Source organism: Lycorma delicatula, chromosome 12 (assembly GCF_047948215.1).
Source record: "Lycorma delicatula isolate Av1 chromosome 12, ASM4794821v1, whole genome shotgun sequence".
Lineage (NCBI taxonomy): Eukaryota > Metazoa > Arthropoda > Insecta > Hemiptera > Fulgoridae > Lycorma > Lycorma delicatula.
Window position 1 is genome coordinate 60472869 of NC_134466.1, and position 20007 is coordinate 60492875.

Genomic DNA, 20007 nt, shown 5'->3' on the forward strand with positions numbered 1-20007 from the left:
TGCAGTGAGACGCGAAAAATTATAAGTTACTTTGTAATATCTAAGTATAATTTTTGAGATAAATCCATACTAAATGTGTGTTTGCACGTTTGTGTTCGCGCGCTTTTTTGTATTATAGACGGGCTGGGCTCTACTGTGAAATACGGTAGTCGGCTTGCTGAGATAAATTTAGAAATAATCCTTTTATATCATAACCCCCTTATGTACTAATTAATATTTCTTATGTATATTAAAATAAATGATCCTGTTTTTTTTTGTTTTTTTTCTCTGTGATAAGTTACTAAATACGATATGGTCTAAGTTATTGTAAAATTGTGTTCAGATCCTGACAGGGAATTGAACCCGACACCATTGGTGTAGCAGGCAAGCATGCTACTTTATGTGACACTAAAGTGGTGACGTAACATTTTTATTTTTATTTACGCTATTACGTTTTTTTATATTAAAAGAAAATAGCAATATTTAGTAAAAAAGATGAACGGGCGCTCTCTAGTTTTTTTTTAAATTAAAATAAAATATGCGTGAGTGTAAATTATATCCGTAAATTGAATATTAGGTAAAACGAAATAACTGAAAACCTTAACATTACAGTTTAACGTTGGTTACGTTCCTTTGTTAACTTTGTATACATAGGTTTAAGCGAAAATTTGGTTTCAATTATTATTTTGTAAAATTAAAAGTTTTCAAATCTGTAAAACATTAATGCTATACTGTCGGTTGTTATTATGAGAGGAGAAACAGTACAGTGTAGGCAATGCATTTTAGTTGGCGCGCTAATTTTCATAATTTATTTTGCAGGTTTGTTGTTCGGACGTTGTTTGAAGCTACAGAGAAATAACGTGCGTGGCAGAGAACGAAAGCTTATGGAATCTAGCGACATTACAGATGGCGTGCAATATGCAGTTCAATTTGGATCCTCGTGTCTGCGGTCATTCTTGTTTAACTATTTCTTATACGTTGTTTATTTTGTTTTGGGTGTTTAATGACCCTCATTATTGATGGAGGTAAGTTTTTTTATATTAATATTATTTTAATATAGCTTAAAATAAGTGTTATTATTTTTGTTTTCTTATCACTTACTGCATTTTCTATTTATAAGACCGGCTACATAGTATCCCAAAAATAAGCAAAAGTTACACGCTTCTTTATAAATTTTAGGTTAATCAGCCGATAAATAATTAACCAAATAAAATAGAAAAAATAATTATTGCACAATCTAAACGTACCGTACTCGTGGGTTAAGCAAAGTACGGTTAATGTGTGTATTTCATGTGTTAATATTTATTATTTCATCCGAAAGATGCGTCGCATTCGCTTTGAGAATTCTCGGCCCATAGCCCAACAGCCTGCCGATACTGCAATCTGTATCCGAAAAGTCTATCCATACGGTGCTTTTAATTTCACACTATAACGTATTTGGGTTTGCTTGCAATATGATGGTTTTATTAATTTTATTCTGTATATAGTTACTGATATCTTCAATTTCATAACTATCTGTTGGTATTGTTATGTATGCTTTTTTGTCAACACATAATTATTATTTTCATCTTTTATGACATCCTTTTCCAAAGCGAAACAAAATTTATTATTTTTATTTTCCTCGACGTGTGTTGGCGGTCATCTACCATTTGAGACCCAATTCGTATTGGCCTTTTGAAAGGTCGATCGGAGGAAAAAATGATTTTTAATCATCGAACTGTTACCATCACTTGATAATAGACGCAACATATCTTTTTACAAAAAGTAAAAAACAAAAAACGTGTAATTTATTCGGATAAAAATTCTAAACATAATCGACCGCAAATCACATCATCGTCGGAATGATATCTATTGTAATTGTACGTTACGTTGGAGTTTCTGAAATAATTCATCAGTTCTGGAGGCGGATGCGCATCGCCTATGCTATCAAAATAATCTACATTTTTATCGATTTTTCGGAAACAAACCCAATGCGTACCGCGGCCCTTTGAGGCGTCTAAATTCACTATCGAGCATTCATTTTCCCAAATCTTTTTCGGGAAAGAGTCCAACATAAAAAACACCGCGGATCGTTTTGCGATCGTACAAAGCGCGATTTGGTATTGAATTGATTATTTTTTTTCTTAGCCGTACCGTCGCATTTCTTCAATCTCAATCGATCGCCAAATTTGGATTTAAGTTTCATCGCGTTAGTTACTGCGTAGGCGGCCGCTCTTTCAGTCAAACTGCTATCCGGCGCGAGCACACGTTTCCACGCCCGTTCGGCAAGCGCTTTATCGGCTTGAGATCTTGTTTTATTATCTGAATATTTCGAATAAGATATATCGCGCAGTTTACACGCCTCATCTAATTTATTTATGCCTCTACTGCATTTTATATCACTCCTTCTTCGTCCGTTTTTAGTAATTCTACTTCCCAAATAACAAAATTCTTCTACCTCCATAATCTTTTCTGTTCCTATTTTCACATACAGTGGTCTATCTTCGTTACATTTTTTTTTCTTCGTATTTCTTCGTTATTTTTTCATCTTCGTTACATTTTGTTACTTTCGTTTTGTTCTTGTTTATTTTCATGCGGTAGTTCTTGCGTAGGACTTCATCCATGCCGTTCATTGTTTCTTCTAAATCCTTTTTACTCTCGGCTAGAATTACTATATCATCAGCAAATCGTATCATCTTTATCTTTTCACCTTGTACTGTTACTCCAAATCTAAATTGCCCTTTCATTAACAGCTAGTTAATGCTAGCTAATCGTATCATCTTTATCTTTTCACCTTGTACTGTTACTCCAAATCTAAATTGCCCTTTCATTAACAGCTAGTTCCATGTAAAGATTAAGTAACTAGGATAGGTAGAAAAATAGAAAAAATAGAAAAGGAAAAAATAGAAAAGTCCGACAAGGATTGTCGGACTCCCTTTTTTATTACGGCTTCTTTCTTATGTTCTTCAATTATTACTGTTGCTGTTTGGTTCCTGTAAAGGTTAGCAATCGTTCTTCTATCTCTGTATTTGAACCCTAATTTTTTTTAAAATGATGAACATTTTATTCCAGTCTACGTTATCGAAAGCCTTTTCTAGGTCTATAAATGCCAAGTATGTTGGTTTGTTTTTCTTTAAACAAACAGTTTTTGGTTCAAATATATATTTTGAATATGAATCGTACAAAATTATTTCGTGCTACGTATTGCTCACAGAAATCTAATTCTGGCTTTCTATATAACAAGTTACCTTTCAAATTACTACGTGAAAACCTTGAAAATCTTTGAAAACGTATCCAAAAACCAATTTTGTTTCCTCTAACTCCGGTTTCTGATAACCGATTCATTTGAAATTCATTAGGGATGTATTTTCAACAGGTTTACATCTCCCCCATCAATTTTCTTCAAAATCGGTTAAAATTTGCGTCCGGTAGAGCGGGTGAAAAAATCTTTTAAATGTATATATATGTATATAAACGTTGCAGAATCGTTTTCAGGAGACACCAAATCGTACAGAAAAGTTTGTTTCCCTCCTTCTCTCAGCGACATGCTCTTAGAAAATCTGACCAGTAGCAATAGCGATTTCTATAAATTCTTGGTAAATCCGCTACTTTCAAGTTCTCCATATTAGGGTTTGTAATAGTAGATGCGGGATGCGTTTTTCCATTATTATACAATCGTTAGTGGTAAAGCAAAAATTAATAATTGTACTAATTAGTATAAAAACACATAACCGAAAACATTAAATTGTAATTAAAAAAAAAAATTAATTCCAAGATACTTTTTTGATATGTGTAGATTAATAAATGCACGTATTAAATTAATAATATATTCAAGGATACGTATACACGCTACAATTTGTTTCCAGGCGAACAGTTTTTTTATAAAAATACGGTAGCATTCTCTCTCTCTCTCTCTCTCACTCCCCCCCTCTCTCTCTCTCTCTCTCTCTCTCTCTCTCTCTCTCTGTGTGTGTGTGTGTGTGTGTGTGTGTGTATTGTATCTGAGAGGGATAAAAACAAAAAAAGAAAGGCAGCTGAAGTATAGTTGTTAATTTTACTTTTATAAGTACAGATAAAAACATCTTATCCTATTGTCAAGAGTATAGAATAAAATCTGTGTTGTTTTGATGGTAATATTTAAAACAAAAAATGCCGTTTAGTTAATGTTCAAGGACAAAAATGAGTACGTGCTATAACAAATAAAATACATACCACTATAGCTTACAATAAAAAACATATAGAAAGAGTGGAGAGGGTAAAATGAGAAACGAATAACTGGGAGATAGACAGACGTGACTCAATAGACAGACATGCGTTTTATCTTTTTAACTGTTTTACAGTAGCAAATGTTCAGCTTTGTAAGGAAGAAATAAATCAATCTCGTTTTATATTATTTTAAAAGTTAGCGTACACGAGTACATGTATTATTAAATAAATTAAAAACTGTACCATTACAATAAAAAAAAGGTTATCAGTAAATCAAATAAATATTTACGCACGGATTTAACTTATCTTTCAACAACCGACTGCTAAAACCATACTAAGCGAATTTGAAATTTTCGAATTTCTTCAACACAAATGTTTTAATAAAATGTATTTTATGAATAATATATTCTAAGGTATTCAATTAAAATAAAAAATAAAAAATATATATATGTCTAGAAAATAATTTATAACCAAATACATTTTATATTTACCAATTTTAATTGATCAAATAATACCGTTTTCAGTCTTAGAGAACATAAAATATTCTCTTTATTAAATTTTCTTTCTTACTTTTCCTAATTGAAAATATAATTATCGGTGTATAAAACGAAAGTTCAGTTCTGTAAATTACTATTCAAAAAACAAATTTGTTAATTTTCAACTAGATTAGCAATTCTGATAACGAATGTTTTTATTAAATAATATTTTAATGCAGGTAAAAAAATAAATAAAATCATATTGAAATTAGATTCTAATTTTTATTTTAAAGTATATATTTAAAATTCAAATTTATATTTTAAACAGGGGGGTTTGAGTCACGAGGGGGTTGTTAGTGCGAGTAAACAATTGTAACATTCATTCAGAAACACCGAAAAGTAATTAAGTTCTTTTTGAATTCTTTTAAACTCGTACCAAATCCCTCAAACGAGTCGCTCGAGTCTGAGCGAGTAAACTCCTCTAATATCACCGACCGATCAGACACACAGAAAAGTAAGAAAGTTGTTTGTAAATCTTATAACGTCGTGCCGATTAAGAGACATCTCAAAGTCTCGTCAAATCGCTTACCTTTATGCGTGTCGTTTGTATAACTGAAGAATTTTCTAGAAAGGAAAAACCACACAGTCTAGGACATTATTTTAAAGTGAGGAACATTTGATTTATTTTATTGTATACAACATAGTTTTTTTTTTTAATATATCGGTTTAAAGTTAAATATTTATTTTTTCATTTATTGCTTGATGAAAACTAAATTAAAATTTCAACATGGTTTTTAATAGCTCATTGCTAGAATTTATACGATCCACTTTTTTAAATGAAATCTCGTTTTTAAATTTAAAATCTATTCTATTTAAATAATAAACTTCCAATTTACAAAATTTGTTCTATTAAAAAAAAAAAGGGTGATTTGATTTTTTTTTTTTTGATGTGATACATCAATATGGAGAAATTTTTGTATAAAAATAATTGATCAATTTTATGTATGAACTAAAATGAATTTTATAAAGAAAAGGAATATAAAATGTCTTTCATGTTTTCTATAATTTTATAGGAATTGCCTAATTTTTATATTACATCTAAGATACATTAGTTGTATAAATAGTAAATATAATTTATGTATATTGAACAGATCTGTTTTTTCTTTTGGCTACCATTAAAGGCCTACTGAAAATAAGTACAAATATCTTTATATAATGAATATCTTACAGGAACTATCTTAATTTTACTGTTTTATGGATTGAATACTTTTATTATTCCTGAAATAGGAAATATTTTTTTAAAAACTGTATTAAAAGAGAAAAATGTATTTTAATTAGTTTTGAATTAGGAAAACAACAGTAATGTGCAGTTCTATATCGTATTTAAAGTACACTCATTCTTTTTTAGTTAGTATACTTTATTTACATTTTATTTTACACAGTAAAAAAAGGTAAGTAAGTTTAGAAATGCTAGTAACTGATCATGAACATCAGATCCAGTGGAATGTTGCCTAATGTAGCCCTTGAGAACGTGGGTGTCGTGATTCATTTGGTTAATGAATTATTTGGAATTATTGCTACATAAAATTAATCACAGTTGAAGTTTTAATATCACATAATTTGTTATTTTATCTTTCTTTTCAGATTATAAAAATTGTCTTTCCCCGCTAGAAAAATCAGAATCTTTTTTTAAACAAAATTGTTGAACCAAATATTACTAGACATTCACACATTTTCAGATCTACAACATTCAATTTCTTTCTTCTATGATTCTCTAGAAAATTCTAGAAATAAATGGCAATTATCTTTTATACTAATATTTTTCATTATTGCAGATATATTCATTTATTTCTCAAGATTTTATAATGATAAGCAATTATCTTGGGTATCATGGGTTATATGACCAACACTATAAATATCTGTCCATGTTCGGTTATGAAATAACCAAATAAATATACATATATATTTATTATTATAAGACCCACCAAACTTAGCCTACACTTGTTATGCTCGCTAACATTGACTAGCAGGTGAAGCGAGTGTAGGTTAAGTTAGGTTAGATTATATTTCTACTTAACGCATGAGACCTATTATCTTTTATTTTAATTAAAGATAATTTCAAATTTATTTTTGTTTCTTATGTTACTAGTTTTTCCTGTATGTCAGTTTTAGTTAACCGTATTCATTTCTGGGTCTCTCAATTGTAATCCGATATGAAATCTTTTGTAAAGGTGGTGTATTGCATAATTAACTGATCCTGTGTTAAATATTTTGCCTAAATTTATTTTATTTTTTTCAGTTCACTAATAAATATTACCAGAATATAATACACAAATATATTCAAATCTAAATCAAACTTGTTCTAATCCATTTTCAGTATTTTGGTTTGATCCAGTACCATCTTTAGTGAATTATCCACCTGCACACAAATTTCTGAATACTGTAATACATTAAAAAGAATTTAATCATATTTTTTAATTATTTTCAAGCAACTGCATGTTTTTTATTTATTTTTGATTATATGGGTGACTAGGTTGAAAGAAGAAATAAGCACATATTTTTTTTAATTACTAATTTTTCATTTTTCTAGTGTTTATTTTCCTAAATGAATTTTAGTTTATGTTTTAATATATTTTTTAGGTAATTATTAACTTTGATAGATAAGGTTTTTAGTGGTTAAAGTACTGATGTTCTATACCTCCCTTTTCATTAGATGCATATCATATAGCTAGCTAATTATTTTAAATAAAATTGTCATTGAAATCATTTATAATTTTTCACTCTATTTTTTTATTTTCCATTATTTTATTGAATTTATTTCATTATGTAGCCAATTGTGAAAATCTCTTTAAAATTCATAGAGGAAGAGACATACAACTCCAGTTTGTACTCATTGGTTTAATAAAGTAGTCAAAATGAACATATATTGTAAGAGTTCCATTTATTTTCATATAATTAAATTTTTTATTGTCAACAACATTCTACATACTTTTAATTAAGTTTTGTTTCTAATGATATTATCAAACAGTGTGATAAAATATGAAAATTCTTCAAAATTATTCAGAATTAAAAAACTGGCTTTGAAAATATTGAAACGTTTCATTCAAAGGATGTTTCCTTTGGGAAACATCCTTGGTATGTTTCATACAAAGGATGTTTCATAATACTACAAGTGTTTTATTATGAATACTACAGTTAAATTTTGTTTTTTGTATGAATTCTCAGTTTTTTAATGCATTGTAGATAATAGGATTTTTTAAAAATATTAAGTACTTTTTTCCTAACCTTTTAATTAAATATTTAACTCTAACCTCTTTGGAAAGACATAAATGTTTTTACTTGATATTTCATATACATATTATATTTACATGCTTTTGTTTGCTCATATGTAGTAATTTTAATATTATACATACAATAATTTTGTATACATACAATTGCATGTACTTTTTATGTAGCTTAGAAATATATTAACTGCTTTATCATAAAAAAATTGTTTTACTAATATTACATTAATTAACCTACTAAATAGTTCATTCATCAAATTGATGGGCATTTTATGTATATCATTCATTCTGCTGTTTTAAAAAAAAAAAATATATATATATATAGTGTGTGTGTGCGCGTGTGTGTGTGTGTGGGTAGTGGTCTGGTATGGATGATGTTTGCTTGTGGAGATTGAATGTGTATGTGGCCACTTCCTCCCTCCTGAAGTAATGCTTTATTAGCGGTTTCCCAGGAGGTGGGATCGCCAGGGGTGGAGGTATAGTTGGTAGTGTGCAGGAATATATATTCATTTTCTTTAACAGCTTGCGGAATCTGTTAGCGAGTCTGACACTGCTTCAGCACCTGTAAATGGGATTCTTCCACCTCAAAAAGTGAATTTAAATGGATTATCAAGTATTAACGTAGAAATGCATCTTCAAAGAGATTAAATTAAAATATAATTGATTTTAAGGAAAAGGACAATAATTATTTATTATTAAATGTTTTAACTACTAAATAGGCTGTTTAAATTAAATCCAAGATTATCTACATATAAACAAATTTAAGGATACAACATTTCATCAAATTCTTTTAGCTTCCATTTAAAAAGAGCTTCTTTCTTACCCTAAATATTTTAAAAATACATGGCATTAAAGAAATTATTTTTCTTTTAATCAAATGTAATTCTAAATAAAGAGTATTTGAAATATACTGGTCTCCTGCATAGAATATACAGTATATTGGTGAGGAATCATTTTAGTTTTATCTCTAAGGCACTTTACTATTATTATCACTGATAAATTTTACAGGAATATTAAAACTAAAAATATGTTACATTAAATCTTTTGTATGTACAAACTGCAGATAAAACCCCAATCCTGTTTTAGTCTTCTAGGGCACATGCCCCATCTTGTCTGTTGTGCCCAATCATTTTCCCAATTCATGTAAAATTAAAATTGAGCTCCTTCTCTTTTATTATGTGAGATTAAAATTTTTCATTTAATCATCCTGTTGCCTGATATTAATCATTCTTCCTTTTTCCTGTTTAGCCTCTGGGAATCACTGTCAGGTATTACTTCAGAGGATGATATGTATGTGTGTTAAGTAAAGTGTAGTCTTGTACAGTCTCAGGTCGACCAATCCTGAGATGTATGGTTAATTGAAACCCAACCACCAAAGACCACCGGTATCCACAATCTAGTATTCAAATCCATATAAAAATAACTGACTTTACTAGGATTCAAACACTGGAACTCTCGACTTCGAAAACAGCTGATTTGTGAAGACGCGTTCACCACTAGACCAACCGGTGGGTTAAATTAATCATTCTGCACCTACCACTGACCACACATACAATTTCTTTGTAATTATATTTCATATCTTTTTTGAAAAAGTACCTTTTCATGTATAACTGAATAAAAATAAGATTTAATGCTTTTCTATAATCCTACAGATAAAGGTACTTTTCTTATCAATATTATATTTAGTATTTGTATTATTTAATACCGCATTTTAACTTGGATTGTCATCCACATCAATCACCAGTTGATTCTATTTGCTGTTCATCATCAATAACTTGTCTTATTTGTAACTTAAAATTTTCCAGTTAAAAATTTAAAATAATTTTCATCAAAGATAATTTTTCTTTGTTTGTTTCAGTAATATAATTTATAAATCTCTTTTTTTTAATTCCTGACTGGACTGGCCATATTATGGTGTGAAGATGCATTCTTAAGAGAATAATAAAAGGGGTAAACTAAAAGGCTTGAATAGTAATGCATACCCGCTGCACAAGTACAAAAGAAAAAAATTAAATATAGAAAATAGAAGTAAATTCATTATGATAAATCTCTCTTGAGTATTTATTCTGTTGAAAAATCTTTTTATTTTAATATTCTTCAATACCGGAATAATAGAAAAAATCTTTTGGAAGTTATATCTCTTAAAATTCCTTAACATTTTTCTGTTGACATTTTAAAATAATGAAATCTTCCGAATTAATAAATACATTCCGCTAGATCAATGTTCTAAGTAGGTTTAATTTTTAAGATAATAGTTTAAAATTATATAGTGTAAAAACAACACAGCTTAAGGTGCTACACATAGTAAATTTGATTTGCTCTGATGCAGCTCAAGGTGTGCATTATTCAGATTATTGCTTGACAGATAACAAATTTTATTCACTCTGATGCAGCTCAGGGTGTATTATTTTAGATTCTTGCCTAACAGGTAGCAAATTTGATATGCTCTGATGTAGTATTGCTTAATATGTAGACTATTTGATATGTTCTGACAATTTAGGGTGTATTAGTTTTTTAATAGGTAGAAAATTTGATATGCTCTGATGCAGTTCAGGGTGTATTATTCAGATTCTTGCTTAACAGGTAAAAAATTTGATATGCTCTGACACATTTCAGTGTGTATCACTTAGAATCTTACTTAAGAGATAGCAAATTTGATAAACTCTGACACAGTTCAGTATATTATTTTAGATTCTTAGTTAACAGGTAGAATATTTGATATGCTCTTGTAAATTTCAGGTTCTGTTATTTAGATTCTTGATTAACAGGTAGAAAATTTGATAAGCACTGACCTAGTTCAGAGTGCATTCAGAATCTCGCTTTATATGTTGTAAATTTTAACAGGTACCAAATTTTATTTGCCGCAGTACAGTTCTGGGTATTTTATTCATATATTTACTTACCAGGTACCAAATGTACAAATTACACAATTTGTAATTTGATAATGATATTTTAAATGTCCATATTATTTAGACCACTTAGAAATGTATTTTTTAGTTTAAATTGTTTTAATAAAATTTTATTTAAAATATTAAAGATTGGGTTTTTAAAGTTAACTCTGTCTAAATTATTTAAATTTTATTTATTTCATTAAAGTTTTTTTTGTCATCAGTCATTTGACTGGTTTGATGCAGCTCTCCAAGATTCCCTATCTAGTGTTAGTCGTTTTATTTCGGTATACCACCTACCACCTACGTCCCTAACAATTTGTTTTACATATTCCAAACGTGGCCTGCCTACACAATTTTTTCCTACTACCTGTCCCTCCAATATTAAAGCGACTTATTCCAGGATGCCTTAGTATGTGGCCTATAAGTCTGTCTCTTCTTTTAACTATATTTTTTCCAAATTCTTCTTTCTTCATCTATTTGCCGCAATAACTCCATTTGTCACTTTATCCACCCATCTGATTTTATAACATTCTCCTATAGCACCGCATTTCTAAAGCTTCTAATCTTTTCTTCTCAGATACTTCGATCGTCCAAGTTTCACTTCCATATAAAGCTACGCTTCAAACATATACTTTCAAAAATGTTTTCCTGATGTTTAAATTAATTTTTGATGTAAACAAATTATATTTCTGACTGAAGGCTCATCTCGCCTATGCTATTCGGCATTTTTATCACTACCGCTTCATTCATCTTTAGTAATTCTACTTCCCAAATAACAAAATTCTTTTACCTCTATAATCTATTCTCTTCCTATTTTCACATTCAGTGGTCTATCTTCGTTATTTCTACTACATTTCATTACTTTTGTTTTGTTCTTATTTATTTTCATGCGGTAGTTCTTGCGTAGGACTTCATCCATGCCGTTCATTGTTCCTTCTAAATCCTTTTTACTCTCAGCTAGAATTACTATATCATCAGCAAATCGTAGCATCTTTATTTTTTCACCTTGTACTGTTACTCTGGATCTAAATTGTTCTTTAACATCATTAACTGCTAGTTCTATTTAAAGATTAAAAAGTAACAGGAATAGGGAATATCCTTGTCGGACTCCCTTTCTTATTACGGCTTCTTTCTTATGTTCTTCAATTATTACTGTTGCTGTTTGGTTCCTGTAAATGTTAGCAATCGTTCTTCTATCTCTGTATTTTAACCCTAATTTTTTTAAAATACTGAAATTTTATTACAGTCTACGTTATCAAATACCTTTACTAGATCTACAAATGCCAAGTATGTTGGTTTGTTTTTCTTTAATCTTGCTTCTACTATTTTCATTATATAAATTAGTCATTTAATTAAATATAACTACAAGTAATTTAAAAAATAAGAAAAATAGTTTCAATTTCCTAATTAAATCTAAATTTAATAGAAAAGTAAAACCCAGGCTTTTAAATTTCTTTCGGATAGATTATAATATACATTTATTTTTACAGTTTTTGTATTTAATTTGTATCGTTTTTTTTTTACTCTGATATTTATTATTTTACATAAAATGTTTCGTAATTTTTTTGGTAGGTAGTTAACCCAATTATAGTTACAGCATATCTATATTTATCTGATTCTAGAGGTGCCAAAATAAATTTTTTAATTGAGAAAAAAAAGTAACTTCCAAACTAAGTTTTTGTTGCCATCATTTTATTGACAAAACTTAAAGTAGAATGATAATTTGAAAAACTGCATCAAGAGTAACAGAAATCTAAATATCTTCAAAATTTAATTGTTTTCAGATGTAATATGTTTGTGTTGTATATTAAAAAGGCATGAACCGATCCTGGTTTTTATAATGTAATTATTCTATCTTAATTTGTGTAAATAAAGTGTGAAATTGATATATAAACATGATCAAAATGTGAAATTAGCATTATGTTACTTGCTATAAAAATATACAAACTATAAATCAAAATGACATGTAAAGTTGTGCTGTTTACTTATTTATATTCAAGATCTTGACAACTTTTTTTCATTTTATGGTATCTTTCAGCTTCAGAGTGCCAGAGTGACCAATTCATTCAACTGCTCAATGGATTAGCCATGGTGGTGATAAGTTAAAGTTGCGCAGTCAAATCATAAAATTAAGGTACTACTAATGCTTTACTATATTTTATATATGTATATGAAAAATAATATTATTATTCATTAAAAGACTTCATCCATTTATGCAATATCTCATGATTTGTATTAACAGTTTAATGCTCATTAACATGCCCCCACAACATTCATTTTATACGCTCACTCAACTTAAATAAAAAAATGTTGGTGCTACCTTGAGAACAACTGATATTTTAGAGAGTAGATCTATTCTGGGGTTCATAATGGACCTTAGTGACAGCTAGCTCTACCGTGTTACAGATAATAGTCATCAACCAACTCTTAGTAAAAGTTGAACTTCAGTTAGAGCAACCAAGTAATGGAGCTACTCACTGGCTTCAACCAGCCATTATCACTTACCCTCTCCCTGACCATAGACCCTGGTTTGTACCAGGATCTAGGGTCAGGAAGAGGTATGATACTTTTTGTCTTCAAAACCCCATTTTTTGCACGCCCTGGGCTGATGTTTGGTGATATCAAAAAACTTTACATATATAGGTTTTAGGCCCTTATCCAAAAAAAGTAGGAATGTTAAACGAATTCGGTATTTTACTTACCAAGAAAATTATGGCGATATTTTGTTTTTTCCGAAAAAGAACCTCATTGACCACCATGGTCAGATTTTGGCCATTAAAAAACTCGATCAAGATTTTGGGACGAGTTTAAGGAACAATTTGAAAGTGATTGGGTTATGGGTTAAGTTATCGTGTCCACAAGAAAGTGTTATATATATATATATATATAAAAACTTTTGAGTTGACGGTGGTTTTTGGGTCTGGGGATGTGAAACATGAAGAAGTTGAAATTTTCCGGAAGTTGAATCATGGTGCCCATTAGCTTTTTTTATGAAATCTACCTAAAATTAAATATATCTTTTCCAGGTACGTAGTAATTTTGCAGTGAGTTATTCTTTTAGTAATAATTATGAGTTATTTCAGTAATTTTTAATATTCAAGGCAGTGTGTGTGTGTGTGTGTGTATGAATTAATAGTAGATAGGCTATTATATTTTTAAACCTAAAACCTTTGTCTGAATCAGTTTTTGATATGATCAGCTTTTACCGCAAAGGATGACCAAAATACTGCTGGAATTGTAACAAGATGGGCTTGTTGTATGCTGAATATGTGAAACTTTTTTTCACATGCAACCATTGTCGTATTGATTAAATTTGAAGTTTTCCTTAATTTTATGGTTGAAATATTTTTTATCCTCTACTTAGCACCGGTGAAATCTATCTCCGCTTTCCGGCGTGCCGAAATGGATTTTTTAATATTTATCTCTTGTAAAATAAATATACAACATTAAGTACTTAAATCACTAGAAAAGGAATCTTTTAACAACCATTTTTATTATTTCATTTTCATCACAAATTTTAAACAATAAATGTGCGATACATTCTCCAACAAAAATTGAGAAAATAGATACTATAGCTAATAATTGGTTTAGAATATATTAATTTTAGGAAATTAATGTTTAGTATTGTCATTAGAGAAGGTGTAGTGAAAATAGTAGTGTGGGAGAGAGATCAAAACAAACTCTTCTTTAAAAATAATCTGCAATACATCCTCTTTATCATTCTAGAAAACAGAAATAGTTTTATACAAATCATATAATACTTTGAACCTAATTATTTTCCATTACCATTTTTAATCAGTTACTGATTCTTTTATCATTAGGGTTTCTGGTCAAACAGTATGTTATTTATTTATTTTTTTTATTTTTTTTAAGTAAACGTTGATAAACATAAGTAAAATTTTCTTTATGATTTTTTTAAATCTAAAAATTTGTTTATAACTTTTTTTACTTTCCTAGCCAGTATAGAGATATATTGTAAAGCTGTACAGTAAACTATAAAAGGAAAATTTAGGCTAATCAATTCAAATTTTGCCCATGTGTGTTTTGCAGATCTTGGTGTTTTATGACTAACCAAATAACACAATTTTAGCGTTGAAAAATTCCAGAAGCTGGATATTTCCTAATCGGATGTATCAGTTTGGATGAAATCTAGCACAATAATATCATATATGCAACTGCAATTAATTCTAGTCATGATAGATGCAGGAGGCAGGGACATAAGGACCTTATGGGTCTGTAACACCTCCACCAAAATATGTCACGAAGTCTCCAAACCACGTGACAGTGTCTGAAATTAAATGTGCAAAAATACTGGACCAGAACTCCAAAATACCAATGTCTGACACCAACTTTATTTGATGACAATCGCCTCCACCAATTTTTTTACGAACTACCCATCGGGTTTCTGCTATGCAACTGGAAAATAAATTTTGTTCGTAGAGCAACATACAAAAATTTGACTTCTCTCTCTGGTAATGCCAGGGGGCGGCGTAAATGCTTCCTTCTTCTTCGCAGAGGTTTGTGCACTGATTGTGAGTTCTCCTGGGACCGGGTCCTTTCCTCCTATTACTGCTTCCTAATACTTGGGGTACCTGAAAATTGGAATTTAAATGTTTTGGGAGTCAATTTTAAGGGAGTTTATAACCTATACTCAAATCGGGCCGTCTGAAATTGATGGTGGGGTTAAGTGGTTGTCTACTATCTGGTGAATGGTGATAACCCATTCTTACTTCTAACTGGTCGAACCGGATGGGTGAAGAGGTTTAGCTGAAGAGGCAAATCATTTCCATTATTTTTGACTTTTCACGTGAAACATGTTGTTAGTCGAAAGGTTGTTGAAAACTTTACGTGTTCCTTTTTTCAGTTTCTCAGGTGGGGAAGGAAGGATTTCCAGTCTACATAACCCTTTTCTTTCAAGAAATGTTAATTGCTGAAATTACTTAATCTTACATATTTATTTATCATTCTAACATTTATCTGGGACGTTTCAGATTATATTTAGCCAGTAAGGTTAAATGAACATTGCATATTCATTAACGCTCATCAAATAATTACATTATTGCAGGTGTATTCTGTATAGTTACGTAGTCTTCTCAAATTGTGTTTGGTAGTTCAATCAGTCAACATGAAATTTATATGCCTTGTTGAACAAATTACAGATAAAAATAATTCTGTTGCCATTGTTACAGAAGTATGGCATTCTCTGTAATTCGCGTAGATGTTAACGTGGTCATGACATGATTTTACTAATGGGTTCACAGGATGGGTGTACTCGAGGGACAGCTACAGGGAGTTCAAACAGCTGCAACTAGAAACATTTATCATTAGTTCAAAACTGCCTTTCTACAAAATTGTTTTTTTCATTTATTGTTGGGCTTTGGTTAAATTTTGAGAGGAAGAATTAAAAATAAATCGCAATACAATAGTCAACTGGTGCAAATTCATATGAGAGGTGTGCGCTTGTTACTTAATGAACAATCATCAAATATCAGATAAAAAATACAAACCAGCAAGCCTGGTATAACTGTTGAAATTGAAAAAAGCATATTTTCAAAGCTGTAGAATTATGTCGGCTGGATACTACCTCAGTAGTGGTTATTTGGAGAGTTCTGTAGAGAAACAAAGGAGTGCTTCACGTTCGTGGTACCAGGTAGAAGTGCTGATTCATTGCTATCATTGGTAACTAATTAGAGTAGTAATATATAAGAGCATGCTCTTATGTATTACTATTATTTCAGGTGAATAGGTATTGTATCATGGGATTCATAATCTGCTGGGGAATTACATTTCATATAATTGTGAATCGCTCAGAAAATATTTTTCATCTTCAAGTGGGTGCACGCACACATATACACACACTCCCAAACAATTGAATGCATGGGAAATTTGGAGAAGAATTGAATTAAGAAGCAGTTCAACACCCAAAGGCAAAAGATTGATTTGTACCTGACAACGTGAGTACATGTGGGCGTCAGTGTAATACTGAGCATGATTTATTTAAGAATTTTGCCGACCACTTTATTCCAAATGTTTTCATTCAATACTATCAGAGCTATAAAAAAGCTTAATTAATTAAAAGCTGTAAAAGCTTTATTAATTTTAAAATTTATTCTATATAAACTGGAGTGGATGTACATGTTTAACTGAAGAATCATTTAAATTATTTAATTTTTTCTGAACAATAAATATGTAGAGGGTAAAAAGAAACTGTTAGCAAAATAAACATCTAATAATCCCTTATTGAGAGCTTTTCAACGATATATCATAAGTGGTATTTATTTTCATTGGTTCCAGAGTTATAGCCAAATGAAATTTTAATTAATGAAATATTTGGATGTTACAAGGGGAAGGCACGTCGGTTCAAATCTGACTTCATTTCCATTCTTTTTTAAGAATTCTTTTTTTTTTTTAATTTAGATATATTGATTTGTTAAAATAAATTAACCTATGATTGTAAAAAAATGTTAACTAAAAAATGTAAACGTACCTGTATATTGAATACTAAAAAGGCTACCTATATGATAAACTGAAGTCAGTGCACTGGTTTTCAATAAAATTTCCAGTGAAAATGGTTATCAGTGGGCTGAGTAAAACTATTGATGAATAATGCTTTACTCTTCTTTATCATAATTATAAAGTGATTAAAGTAAAAATGTTATGCATGCAGATATATATACTTTTATATTTTGATATATAACAACGATTTGCAATTAATTCATATATTTAATGCATATCTAATAAGAATTGATAGCATTTTGTTCTACTAAGGAAACAGAAAATATAAGAAAACTACATAATGTAAATTGGAGCATAAAATTAAGTAAATAAGTACAAACAAACATTAAATAAAAACAGTATTTTATGTGTGTCCTTGAACTAATATTTTCAACAAAACAATTAAATCTTAAGTTTTTCATTTTACAAATAACAAATGATGATGATAATATCAATTTTTGAAAACATAAAATAATAAAATACTGCTTGTCTATGTTTAAAACAAGTTATCACATGAATATACATTCCATTTAAAATTTTTGAGCCGACTCAGCTTCACACCCACCTGAAAGCTGAACACTTTAAACTGGAGCTTACTGCTTCTCTTATTGAAGAAGATTTCTAAAGATATAATCAAGATATCTTATACAACAAGAAAAATAAACGAAGCATACAAACATAGTTCTACTATCTGAAATTAACACATTGTTGTTTTTTGGATTGGGTAATTAGAATTAAGTTTTAATTGCATCGTTTCTCTCATCTCACTGAGAAGTTTAAAATGATATCTTAAATAACCATTGGTCCCATTTGGAATTAAAATATATAAGAAAATAGAAAATGTATATATATATATATATATATTTTGTCTTCAGTCATTTGACTGGTTTGATGCAGCTCTACAAGATTCCCTATCCAGTGCCAGTTGTTTCATTTCGATATATCCCCCACATCCTACATCCTGAACAATTTGTTTTACATATTCCAAACGTTTCCTGCCTGCACAATTTTTTCCTTCTACCTGTCCCTCCAATATTAAAGCGACTATTCCATTAAGACATTCTGGAATAGTCTGGAAAGTGGCCTGTAAGTCTGTTTCTTGTTTTAACTATATTTTTCCAAATGCTCCTTTCTTCATCTATTTGCTGCAATACCTCTTCATTTGTGACTTTATCCACTCATCTGATTTTTAACTTTCTCCTGTAGCACCGCATTTCAAAAGCTTCTAATCTTTTCTTCTCAAAGACTCCAATCGTCCAAGTTTTACTTCTATATAAAGCGACGCTCCAAACATATACTTTCAAAAATCTTTTGTGACATTTAAATTAATTTTTGATGTAAACAAATTATATTTCTGACTGAAGGCTCGTTTCGCCTATGCTATTCGGTATTTTCATCACTACTGCTTCATTCATCTTTAGTAATTTTACTTCCCAAATAACAAAATTCTTCTACCTCCATAATCTTTTCTCCTCCTATTTTCACATTCAGTGGTCCATCTTTGTTATTTCTACTACATTTCATTACTTTTGTTTTGTTCTTGTTTATTTTCATGCGGTAGTTATTGTGTAGGACTTCATCCATGCCATTCATTGTTCTTTCTAAATCCTTTTTACTCTCAGCTATAATCAGCAAATCGTAGCGTCTTTATTTTTTCACCTTGTACTGTTACTCCGGATCTAAATTGTTCTTTAACATTATTAACTGCTAATTCTATGTAAAGATTACAAATTAATGGGGATAGGGAACATCGTTGTCAAACTCCGTTTCTTATTACGGCTTCTTTCTTATGTTCTTTAATTATTACTGTTGCTGTTTGTTTCATGTAAATGTTAGCAATCCCTAATTAATTTAAAATGCTGAACATTTTATTCCAGTCTATGTTATCGAATGCCTTTGCTAGGTCTATAAATGCCAAGTATGTTGGTTTGTTTTTCTTTAATTTTCCTTCTACTATTAATCTGAGCGCTAAAATTGCTTCTCTTGTCCCTGTACTTTTCCTGAAACCAAATTGATCTTCTCCTAACACTTCTTCCATTCTCTCAATTCTTCTGTACAGAATTCTAGTTAAGATTTTTGCATGGCTTACTATATATATATATATACATATAAGATATAACAATTTGTTTAATTATCTTTCATATTAAAATTAAATATCTAATATTTATTCGATAAAAATTAATAGATCATTGAATGGTTTTACAGTTAACTTGGAGAAGCGAAACCTCAGTAGCAATTAACTATTTTATATTTCCTTTATTCTGGCTGGCGTTGTGTATCATCTGCCGCTGAATGATAATGACAAATGGGCTTTTATGTAGACTGTGAAAAATTGCCATGTCTGAATGGGATTCGAACCTGGAACCTCCAGATGAAAGGGAGAGATGCTACCGGTCCACCACAAAGATCAACCCTCTCATATAAATAAAAAAAATGATAGGAGTTAAGTACTTCAAGGTCTGGTAGCAGAATATATTTTTATAATTGTAAGAAGTGTTCAAGATTTCTATTATTAATAAAAAAAAAACATATTATTTTTTATAGAGAGAAGAAATAAATCTGACGACTAGCTTTATAAAATTTAGTCTGCATTTATCCTTATTTTGAAATTTATTGTTGACATTCTATAACGTTTGTAATAGTATAAGCGAAGTGTAATTTTTTTTAACATACTTATGCTTTATAAGATTTGACATC

At 29.8% G+C, this 20007-nt stretch overlaps 1 long non-coding RNA gene across 1 annotated transcript; it reads left to right on the forward strand.

The window, feature by feature from the left end:
• Positions 1-803: 803 nt before the first annotated feature.
• On the forward strand, positions 804-19994 carry LOC142333125 (uncharacterized). The gene is made up of 3 exons (XR_012758533.1): positions 804-1004; positions 12854-12949; positions 19516-19994. It is a non-coding gene; the product is annotated as an uncharacterized LOC142333125 (long non-coding RNA).
• Positions 19995-20007: the final 13 nt, after the last annotated feature.